Below are 12,524 nucleotides of genomic sequence, written 5' to 3' on the forward strand. Positions count from 1 at the left end.
TAACTCATGACAGTGCTATAGGAGTCACCACCTTATAAGTGTAAGCATAAGCACTGATTGCAGTAGAGCAATGACCCTTGGAGGCATAGGGTCATAGCAAAGGTCTTTGGTATCTTTTTTTGTTCTTTCACTATCCGTTGGTAATATGATTTAGTATAGATATAAAGCACATACCTATTCTGTGTGAAATCCCCCCATTTAGAGAAATGTATGCATGGATGCTAATTTCGTTATTTGGATGTCTTTGTTCCTTTGGGTTTGCAAACTGATTTGGGGCATGTGTCTGAAACAGGATGAAAGGCTGTATGGCCTTTACTGGGTAGGCTAAAAAATCATATCAGTAAAATAGCTTCAGACCTAACTAGCACAGAGAAATGATACATTTTTTGTAGTCTGATCATCTAGAGAAAATGTTGTTCCTCTTACCTAGGGTTGAAATCTGTGCTTGATTGGGAAAGCTCACAGGAAGGAATGTATTTCAGAGTCAGTCTTATGGTGGAGAAATCATTTTTAAAAAATTATTATTCATTTGTTTGACTAGATTTGCAGCTGAATGGGTAGCTAGGGTTGACGCCACTAAATCTGTGTGAGAGCAAATCATCTCAATTTCACATTTCGCTATTTAACCTCTCTGGGTCTTCTCCCTCATCTGTAAAATGAGAACATAGCTGATCTCTAAGGTCCTACTTGGACAGATATACAAATGACTCTCTACTTTCTTCCCTCTCTCCTTCTCATAGATTTTCATTGTGTGAAAAGTTCTGTACTCTATCACATAATAGAAATCTGGTTTAGAAATAAAATCATGTGAGTGGCTGATAATAATAATAATGGTAATTATTATTATTAGAGTATTGAAAATCATACATGTTTATAAAATTTCAAAATTAACTAAGCTTTGATAATTTCAATGTGCAACTGAAACTACTTCCTAGAGCGGCACTTATTTTTTCTTAATGACATTGAACAAAGATTGAATTAGATTCTTCTACTGGGCAGCCTAATTTCTGGTTAAATGGAAAAATGATCTGCCAAAAACCCCTGGCACTTATGGGCTGAATAGAGTTGATCCTTAGTGGCAATTAGACACCTTTGTACATTATCTATTAGCCCATTAGCATATTTTATAAGCATCCAATAGGGATTTGTGCAATTAAATTGAGTAGTCTCACCCCGTTTTTGGCTTAACCATTTATTTCACCAGTATACACCCAACATATATTTTGGTGTACTAGGTCGTGTAAAACTCTCCTTAAAGAATTTATGTTCCCTGACTCCTGTCTTCCTGCCTTTTTTTTTTTTTCTTCTAATTTACATTTTTATTTTTATTTTATTTTGTCGATATACATTGTGGCTGATTATTGCTCCCCATCACCAAAACCTCCCTCCCTTCTCCCTCCCCCCTCCCCCCCAACAATGTCCTTTCTGTTTGCTTGTCGTATCAACTTCAAATAATTGTGGTTGTTATATCTTCTTCCCCCCCCCCCCGGTTTGTGTGTGTGTGTGTGTGTGTGTGTGTGTGTGTGTGAATTTATATATTAATTTTTAGCTCCCACCAATAAGTGAGAACATGTGGTATTTCTCTTTCTGTGCCTGACTTGTTTCACTTAATATAATTCTCTCAAGGTCCATCCATGTTGTTGCGAATGGCAGTATTTCATTCATTTTTATAGCTGAGTAGTATTCCATTGTGTAGATGTACCACATTTTCCGTATCCACTCATCTGATGATGGGCATTTGGGCTGGTTCCAACTCTTGGCTATTGTAAAGAGTGCTGCGATAAACGTTGGGGAACAGGTATACCTTCGACTTGATGATTTCCATTCCTCTGGGTATATTCCCAACAGTGGGATAGCTGGGTCGTATGGTAGATCTATCTGCAATTGTTTGAGGAACCTCCATACCATTTTCCATAGAGGCTGCACCATTTTGCAGTCCCACCAACAATGTATGAGAGTTCCTTTTTCTCTGCAACCTCGCCAGCATTTATCGTTCAGAGTCTTTTGGATTTTAGCCATCCTAACTGGGGATAGATGGTATCTCAATGTGGTTTTGATTTGCATTTCCTGGATGCTGAGTGATGTTCAGCATTTTTTCATATGTATATTGGCCATTTGTATATCTTCCTTAGAGAAATGCCTACTTAGGTCTTTTGCCCATTTTTTAATTGGGTTGCTTGTTTCTTCTTATAAAGTTGTTTGAGTTCCTTATATATTCTGGATATTAATCCTTTGTCAGATGTATATTTTGCAAATATTTTCTCCCACTCTGTTGGTTGTCTTTTAACTCTTTTAATTGTTTCTTTTGCTGTGCAGAAGCTTTTTAGTTTGATATAATCCCATTTGTTTATTTTTCCTTTGGTTGCCCGTGCTTTTGGGGTCGTATTCATGAAGTCTGTGCCCAGTCCTATTTCCTGAAGTGTTTCTCCTATGTTTTCTTTAAGAAGTTTTATTGTTTCAGGGTGTATATTTAAATCCTTAATCCATTTTGAGTTGATTTTAGTATACTGTGAGAGGTATGGGTCTAGTTTCATTCTCCTTCATATGGATATCCAGTTATCCCAGCACCATTTGCTGAAGAGGCAGTCCCTTCCCCAGTGAATAGGCTTGGTGCCTTTGTCAAAGATCAGATGGCAGTAAGTGTGTGGGTTGATTTCTGAATTCTCTGTTCTATTCCATTGGTCAGTGTGTCTGTTTTTATGCCAGTACCATACTGTTTTGGTTAGTATAGCTTTGTAGTATAGCTTAAAGTCAGGTAGTGTTATGCCTCCAGCTTTATTTTTTTTGCTCAGCATTGCTTCGGCTATGCGTGGTCTTTTATTGTTCCATATAAATGTCTGGATAGTTTTTTCCATTTCTGAGAAAAATGTCTTTGGAATTTTGATGGGGATTGCATTGAATTTGTATATCACTTTGGGTAGTATGGACATTTTCACTATGTTGATTCTTCCAATCCAAGAGCATGGGATATCTTTCCATCTTCTTGTATCCTCTCTAATTTCTCTCAGCAGTGGTTTGTAGTTCTCATTATAGAGATTTTTCACCTCCTTGGTTAACTCAATTCCTAAGTATTTTATTTTTTTGGTGGCTATTGTAAATGGGCAGACTTTCTTGATTTCTCGTTCTGCATGTTCACTATTGGAGAAAAGAAATGCTACTGATTTTTGTGTGTTGATTTTGTATCCTGCTACTGTGCTGAAATCATTTATCAATTCCAGCAGTTTTTTTGTAAAGGTTTTAGGCTGTTCGATATATAGGATCATGTCATCTGCAATCAGGGACAGTTTGACTTCATCTTTTCCAATCTGGATGCCCTTTATTTCCTTCTCTTCTCTGATTGCTCTGGCTAGTACTTCCAACACTATGTTGAATAGGAGTGGTGAGAGTGGGCATCCTTGTCTAGTTCCTGTTCTTAAAGGAAAAGCTTTCAGCTTTTCTCCATTCAGGATGATATTGGCAGTGGGTTTGGCATATATGGCTTTAATTATGTTGAGATACTTTCCCTCTATACCTAACTTATAGAGGGTCTTTGTCAAGAATGAGTGCTGAACTTTATCAAATGCTTTTTCAGCATTTATAGAGATGATCATATGGTCCTTGTGTTTGAGTTTATTAATATGGTGTATCACATTTATTGATTTGCGTATGTTGAACCAACCTTGCATACCTGGGATGAATCCCACTTGATCGTGGTGAATAATTTTTCATATGTGTTGCTGTATTCTGTTTGCTAGTATTTTAGTGAGGATTTTTGCATCTATATTCATCAAGGATATCGGCCTGTAGTTTTCTTTTTTGGTTATATATTTGCCTGGTTTTGGTATCAGGATGATGTTTGCTTCATAGAATGAGTTGGGAGATTTGCGTCTGTTTCAATCTTTTGGAATAGTTTGTAAAGAATCGGTATCAATTCCTCTTTGAATGTTTGGTAAAATTCTGCTGTGAATCCATCTGGTCCTGGGCTTTTCTTTGTTGGGAGCCTTCTGATAACAGCTTCGATCTCCTTTATTGTTATTGGTCTGTTCAAATTTTCTACATCTTCATGGTTCAGTTTTGGGAGCTTGTGTGTGTCCAGAAATTTATCCATTTCCTCCAGATTTTCAAATTTGTTGGCGTATAGTTGTTTATAGTAGTCTCGAATGATTCCTTGTATTTCAGATGAATCAGTTGTTATATCGCCTTTTTCATTTCTAATTTTTGTTATTTGAGTCTTCTCTCTTCTTTTTTTTGTTAGCCATGCTAATGGTTTGTCAATTTTATTTATCTTTTCAAAAAACCAACTTTTTGATTCGTTGATCTTTTGAATTGTTTTTTGGTTTTCAATTTCATTCAGTTCTGCTCTGATCTTAATGATTTCTTTCCGTCTGCTAACTTTAGGTTTGGATTGTTCTTGTTTTTCTAGTTCTTTAAGGTGACGTGTTAGTTTGTTCACTTGCCATCTTTCCATTCTTCTGAAGTGAGCGTTTAATGCAATAAATTTTCCCCTCAATACTGCTTTTGCAGTATCCCACAGGTTTTGGTATGATGTATCATTGTTTTCATTAGTTTCAATAAATTTTTTGATTTCCTGCTTGATTTCTTCTTGGACCCATATGTCAATATGAGTGTATTTGGAGGCAGAGATTTGAGGAGGTAATTAAGGTTAAATGAGGTCATAAGGTGAAGTTCTCATCCAATAGGGTTGGCAGCCTTATAAGAAGAGGAGGAAAGAGAAAGATCTGTCTCCATACCCATGTGCACCCACCAAGGAAAGACCATCTGAGCACCCAGTGGGAAGGCTGACATTTACAAGCCAGGAAGAAAGTCCTCACCAGAAACTGACCCTGCTGGACCTTGACATGGAACTTCTAGCCTACCGAACTGTGATAAAATAAATTTCTGTTGTTTAAGACACCCAGTCTATGACATTTTGTTATGGCAACCCTTGCAGACTAAGACAATCTTTATTTCTGTATCCACCTACTTGCTTGCTCCAATCTGGAAACATTGGCCTCTCTCCTGTTCCTTGAGGATACCATGTGTGCTCCTGTCTTAGGGGCTTTGCACTAAGTGTTTCTTCTACTCAGACCTCTTTTCTGCCAAATATTCTGCATGGTCAATTTGGTCACCAACTTTAGATCTTTGATCACCTGTCTTCTCAGTGAGGTCTTCAGAGAGCACCCTATTTATTACTACAACCTGCTACCTCCCTGGCCTGGGTCTTCTTGAACCCCTTTACCCTGTTCCACATTTTACCCTTTTATTTTTGGAGCACTCTTTACCTTCTACCAAGCTATGTATTTATTTATATCTGTTATTTATTGTCTGTCTTTTTCTTTTTGGTTCACTGATGTGTTCTAACTGTGAAAAATAGTACCTGCACACAATAGGTGCTCAATATACATTGGTAAATGAATAATCACATTTTCATAAAGAAACATTTAAAAGATACTACTTGGTAATACTCTTCATAGGCTTCATTGGATTTAATCATAGCACTAGGAACTTTATTTATTTACTGATACAGCAATATTTCTTACGCACTATTCTGCACTGTATTGGGAATTAGGAATAGGAAGTGAGAAAGACAGCCATAGTTTCTGTTCTCAAAGAATTGAGAGCTCTATGAGATCATAACGGTCATCTCACCCAGTGGTTTTCAAAGACAAATTTTAAGAAAGAACTCTTTAATCAAATACATTTACATAAAATTTTAGATAAAACATAAATCAACACTGCTTAATTTGAAGACAGAAGGAAGTAGAAACCTCACTATCTGGGCCTGAAAATCATTAATAACTCTTTTCATTTTATAGCTTGAATTCATGTGGGACATGAATGAGTTGAACGATTCTTGGTTTCTGTAAAGGAAAGCACAAACATATTTGGCTTCAGGGCAGCTGGGTTTTAGGTCATGATCTCTTCCCTGTAATTTGCATACTTTTTCTGACACTGACTTTCTGAATTACTTGAAGTCATCTAGGCCCTCAGGGATTGCAGTCATTTAATACAATTTGTTGTTCCTGTTGTTGTTAAGGGCTTTCCAATTCAAATATAATTTGTAGGGGCCTGTCAACTAATGCATGTGAACTTGGTGTTTTCTGTAAAAATCACAAATGAATCGGTTGGAGGGTTTATATTTTTAGTTTGTTTGTTTTTTTCCTGTGATTTCCTGGATCCTGAATAACTGGGTCTGCATGTCCACATATGACATTCTCACAGTGAGGGAAAGTTACTGCTAGATCTAGGGAAGATGGGCATCAACAATCCCAACCCTCTTCTCAGGTATGCTAGCAACAACAGACATTACTCCATGACCTTTATAGTAATTCGATTCTGAAACTTATTAAGAATTCCTCCAAAGGTCTTTGCTATCTTCCTACATTTTACTATTCAAATTATAGATTTCATATGAGTTAAGAGATAACTTGTGTTTACATTTAATTTCTGTTTGTATAAAATTCTATAAATAACAATTTATCCATTTTAATAATTGTATCATTTAAAATTTTCTTCTATGCAATACTCAGTCATAAATAGATACCTTAAAATATGGAAAGAAAACATGGAAAACAACTTCAAAAAATGTCTGGTTTGGAAGAGATTGCGATATTCATTGAGTCTGATATCATCTGTACATAGTTCCTCCTGAGACAGTCCTGGTGATAGAGCCTGCACTACCACCAAGAAAACTCATTCAATATTTAGGCTATTCTGACTGTCAGAAAGTTCTTTATATTACTCCAAAGTTTATCTCACTGTAACTGTAGAAGATCGATACGTTAAAGAGCCCAGTTTCTCTCCCACTCATCAATTTTTTAAATATTTGAGGACCAATTTTCTTCATCCTTGAGTCTCTTCTCTAGGTTAAGCATTTCTCAGTTTTGACTTTAATTTCTCTTTCTTTTTTTTTTTTTTTTGTCTTTTTCATGACCGGCTCAGGCAGTGAGTGCACAGGCCATTCCTATATAGGATCCGAAGCCGCAGCGGGAGTGTCGCCACGCTCCCAGCACCGCACTCTCCCAAGTGCGCCATGGGCTTGGCCCTGACTTTAATTTTTCTAAAACTCCACCCCTCCCCCCAATTTTGGAATGTTCAATATGCTGATCACCACCTTTTGAATGGGATCTGTTAGGGTTTGTTGGTTTCTCTTAGAATGTGATGCCTAAAAGACTAGTGCTTTTCCTAATTTAACTTCTTGCCTTCTTCATGAACCTACTTCTGATTTATATTGGCCTTCTCTAAAACTTACAACTCCTGTTTTTTCATATAATTTCCTCTATTTTCTTGAGTAACTCTTTTTCTTCTCTGATGAGATAGCAGAAGGGAATTTTTAAAGTCCTTTCATCTTCTCAAGACCTTTAACCAGTTTTAATTTAAAACATAAGTTTCCCACCTAATCAACTTTCCAGTTACCAAAACCACTGCTTTGGTATAACATCAAACTAAACAATGAATTATAGAACTTTTGATTCCCCTTGGGAGCTCCCTGTTTAACTGTTGGGTCAACATGAATACACCACTTCTGAAGAGGGCTAGCTTCTGACAGCTTTCTAAATCCCACCTCCCTCCTCAATAATCTAATAATTCTTTTCTTCCAAAGGGCTTAGGCAATCATATGACAATTGCCAGCAAATTACCGGCTTCACCCAGTTCTTTAAAAAGCCTGCTCTCTTTAGAACATTTGCCTTCTTACATACTTTTGGATCTTCCTGGAATGCATTTCTTGGGACTGTTCTCCTGCTAGCACCTTCTCCTGCATATTTTAATGCTCAACTCTGCTGTCACATCTATAAGAAATCTCTGAACACACTAAGCCCCAAACCCCATACCAATTTAATTGTCCTTTCTCTGTACATAGATCTACATGGAACAGTCTGATAATACTGTATTATTATTTCTGGTGTGTAAGCCATACTAGATATTTGGCTTTTTGAAATAATAAACTTGTCTATTCAATTTAACTTCCATGCAATGGTGGATTATAGATATTTAATAATTATATGTTAAGTTAATGCAGAAATAAAGGAATGAACAATATTTTGTTATTCTTTGTTAAAAAATGTACATATGACAGTCTAGAAAACATGTTTACTACAGCATGAATAATAATAATAAAATGAATTTCCATTTAGCCATCCCATTGCTAAAGAAACAGAGTATTATTAGTAATGTAGAACCCCTCAATCCAATCCCTCTCTTGCCAGCAAGTTCATTATTTTATTTTATCATCCTGTTGTTTTTCTTTTAGTTTTATTACATATGTATTAAACACTAGATAATATAAAATTTAGTTTTGTCTGGATTGAAATGTAAAAATGTAATTATATTGTGTGAATTCTATGACTTCTTTGGCTCAAAAGAAATTTTAAAAAATTTTTATCTACATTGGCCTATGTAGCTGAAATTTAATTTTACTTGTATATAATATTCCATTTTATGATATTCCAAATGTATATATCTATTTTACTCTTGATGTACATCTTTACTGTTTCTAGAATTCCGTTATACTAAATGATGCTACTGTGCACTTAAAAAAACAAAATCCATGCTAGAATTTCTCTAGGGCACATTACAGAGTATAGTTGCTGATTAAGAGAATATCAAATGCCCAACTCTAGTAGGTGATTCCAAACTGTTTCCATATGGTTGTACCAATTGTACACATCCCAGGGGTAGATGAGAATTTCTGTTAACCCACATTCTAGCCAACATTGTCTTTCAATTTTTTCCCTCAATCTCTTAATGACTTGTAGATATTCATTCTATGTGCACTATATGTGTGATAAATCTATTTCTCTAGCTTGTCTTTTAAAATTTTTATAGTTTGGTTTTCACATTTAAGTCTTTAACCCACCTAGAATTGATTTTTTGTGCATATATGAGTTATGGATCTAATTTCACTTTTTACAGGTAACCAATTGTCTCACAATAATTTATTAAAAGATAAATTTAAAAACATACTCTTTTCACTCTGATTTATCATTCTATATTGTCATAAATCAAGTTTCCATATATGCACAGCTCTGTTGTGAACTCTCTATTCTGTTCCATTTGTATATTTGTTTAGCACAGTGTCAATACACTGTCTTAATATCTTAGCTTTATAATAAATCTTAATATCTATATTTCTTCTATCTTCATTCCATCTACCTTGTTCTTTTATCTCAGAAGTATCTAAACTATTCTGAGATCAGAAGAGATCGGGTGCTTTCAGGGTGGTATGGCCATAGACTGTAAACTATTCATGGTTGTTCAATCTTCCAAGCAAATTTCAGGTTTGGCTACGCAAATTCCATAAAAATTTATGTTGTTTTGGTTGGAATTTCACTGAACTTAGGAAAATTTCATCTAAGTCTTCCAATTAATAAATATTGGTTATATTCCAATCTAAGTCAATTTTTTTTAAAAAAGGTTTTATATTTATTTACATTAAAAACTTGCACTCTTTTGGTTGAATTTATTCCTAGGCTCTTTTACAGCTTGGTATTTTCTAAATAGAATATTTCATATTTCAAGAATAGTGTCTAATATATTGTTGCTCTTGAATACAATTTAATATATTTATATATTGATTTATATTGAGTAACCTTGTTAAATTCTCTTATTAATTCTAATAGTTGATATATAAATCTATATATTCTAGAATTTCTGTGTTGGCTATCATATCATCTATGAATGTCTTGTTACTTCCTTTATAATATAAACACATATAATTTATTTCTTAATATCTTATTGCGCTTTCTAGGACTTTCAAATAAAAAATGAATAGAAGTCATTATTATTATTGATCTTTTTTTTTTTTTAATTTCTGAAAGTCCTCAGCTCATTTTCAAATCTGCTTGGTCAATCATTCATTCATTCATTCTTTTTTTCTTTCTTTTATTATGAATATTCATGAGATACAAAGCTGATTGTCACCCCAAAATTATGGAATGCTCCTTGAATTTGTGTGTCATCGCTGTGCAGGGGCCATGCTAATCTTTTCTGTATCGTTCCAATTTTAGTACATGTGCTGCCGAAGCGAACACTACTTGGTCATTCTTTATACTCTTGTTTCTTGCTCCTATTTTCAAGCTTGACTTTATTTTATTTCTTATTCACTTACACACCGAGTCTGTACTACTTCACAGATCCCACCTTTGTAGTAAAATTTTCTGTTACATTTTCCACCCTATATTTTATTTCCTATTCTTCCCTGCATTCCATGCAAGACTCAACACAGAAGCACAAGTATTCCAGAGTTTGACAAAAAAACAGTGCCAAAAAAGTGCCCTCCAAATGTCCTGTTCTTATATTGCTCTTGTCTGTTTTGAATCTTTCTTTGTGTGCCAGGTAAGTAATGAAGCATATGCATGTGTGTACATGTGTGTATGCATATATAGCTATTATGTACCTGGATATCTACATATAAAATATCTAGATGTATAATATACATATCTATATATACCCATGCAGATGAATACATCACACATATATACATGTATTATATAAGTAATTCATATGTATTCTATGTTATACATATAGATGAATAGATTTTATATACAAACATATGTACTTATATGTACATATATAATTTTAATCTCCAGTTATTATTATTTTAGTCAGAAGTGTATAAAATATCTGCCATACCATCAAAAATGCAAGTCTATCTTACACTTATAATACTAACATATTCTTATATTATAGTCTAAAAGATCAATAGTTTCTAGCTGAGTAACACTGCCTAGTTGACCATGAAATAAGAAAGTTGAGCTCCCATTAGCACTGTCCAACATTTTAAAGCGAGGCATGAACAAACTATTTCTAAAATTTGACCTTACCTAATATTTATTTTCATCATACTTAATAAGAACAATGATTTGTATTTCCATAGCACTCTCAAATGCATTTGCTACCTTGATACCCTTGCCTATTCTTTGTGGCAATTCAGTTAGCCCTATCTCTCTTTTAAAGAGACTTAGAGTCACTAAGTGATTTGCTCAAGGCCAGAGAGCAGGAGAAGGTAAGCCTAGGCCTAGACTCTTGGTATTTTAGATGCAGAGCCTGTCTCTCCAGCAGTGCCTAGTCTCTAAACATAGGAGATTTCCAACTTCTTTGCCTACAGCCATATTTTCTTTCTTTCTTTCTTTCTTTCTTTTTTTGTATAAGCAATTAATTGCTATATATAGTAGCCCTCCTACCAAATTACGTGAAAATGTAACTGTACTATAAGTTTTAATTGCAAAGTGGGCTTGAAAAGTGTGAAATGTTTTCAGCACAGCACCTAATTCAAATGCTTTAATTTCCACCCCAACAACTGCTTTTAACTGCACATACAATATTGAGCCACTTTTTATTTTCTCACCACAGATCCGTACCCTGTGTAGCTTCAAAGAGGGCAGTTTGATCACCAGTCTATTAGATACATATGCACATCAAAAATAGACAAGAATTTCTGAAAAGAAGAAAACATGTTCTTATGGTCCAAGGGCAAAGGTCATTCGCTCAAAGACAATATACTGTACATATGTTATTTATATGCCACCATTTTAACTGCTCTTCAATGAAAAACATCTTGTTACCATAGCAACTGCCACATTGCATGCTATCTTTGAGACTACTTCATCATTGTATCAGACACACAGAAAGACACGCACATCCTTAAGTCATTTCAAAGTCTCTCATTTTAACAAAGTTTAAAGAAAAATAATAAATATGTGTTATTTATCTCCCTTTTATTATTTCACTTTAGAACCACTTGGTTCTGCATAGACTATATTTTTCCTTAATTTTTATCCAATAAAAGGAATGTTGGCAATTTATATTTCACTATGTGTGAGAGGAAGAAATAGACAAGTAAGCAGCTTAATAGAAAAAGAATTATGATCTGACAGTTACGGCTGTATCACAGCTATTTGTTTTTACATTGAGAAGTTCATATCCTGTCACAGCACTGACATCTCACTGAGCCACAATGTGTTGTTGAACATATGTGTTTTCATTCTTCAATGCAGAATTTAGACATGCACATTTCTTCATTTTAATCCTTATTTTGCAACAATTCTCATTAAGTCCCAATGATAAGCTATAACTTACCTGAAAAAAGTACAGTAGAAATGTGTTGCTTACAAAATTCTATTTTAGTCAAATAAACCATATTAATAGCTATTAGTGAAAAATTCTATTAATAGTAACTAATATTTATTGAGTGTTTTTATATGCCAGCACTATGCTACTCTCTATTTATTATCTATTTTAATCTTTAACTGATTTAATTGACCTTGATACTATTATTATGCCATGTTATGGATGGTAAAACTGAGGTTCACAGGATTAAATAATTTCCCCCCAATTTAATACGTAGCAAATTGCAGATGTGAGTTTCCTACCTATGTCAATCTGGCACCAAAGCACAAGCTTTTTACCTCTGTGCTATATTAAGTTCCTTGCTAGATAAACTGGAAAACTTAAAAAAAAATTTTTTTTATTTATTGAACATTTTAGTAACAATTTCTTAATTTGTTTTACAAGTTCTAATATTTTTAGGAAAAAAATCCTGTGAA

General features: G+C 34.3%; 1 non-coding gene across 1 annotated transcript; it reads right to left on the reverse strand.

Moving 5' to 3' along the window:
* Positions 1 to 9,903: 9,903 nt before the first annotated feature.
* LOC134385314 (U6 spliceosomal RNA) lies at positions 9,904 to 10,010 on the reverse strand. The gene has a single exon (XR_010024306.1). It is a non-coding gene; the product is annotated as a U6 spliceosomal RNA (small nuclear RNA).
* Positions 10,011 to 12,524: the final 2,514 nt, after the last annotated feature.

Source organism: Cynocephalus volans, chromosome 8 (assembly GCF_027409185.1).
Source record: "Cynocephalus volans isolate mCynVol1 chromosome 8, mCynVol1.pri, whole genome shotgun sequence".
NCBI lineage: Eukaryota > Metazoa > Chordata > Mammalia > Dermoptera > Cynocephalidae > Cynocephalus > Cynocephalus volans.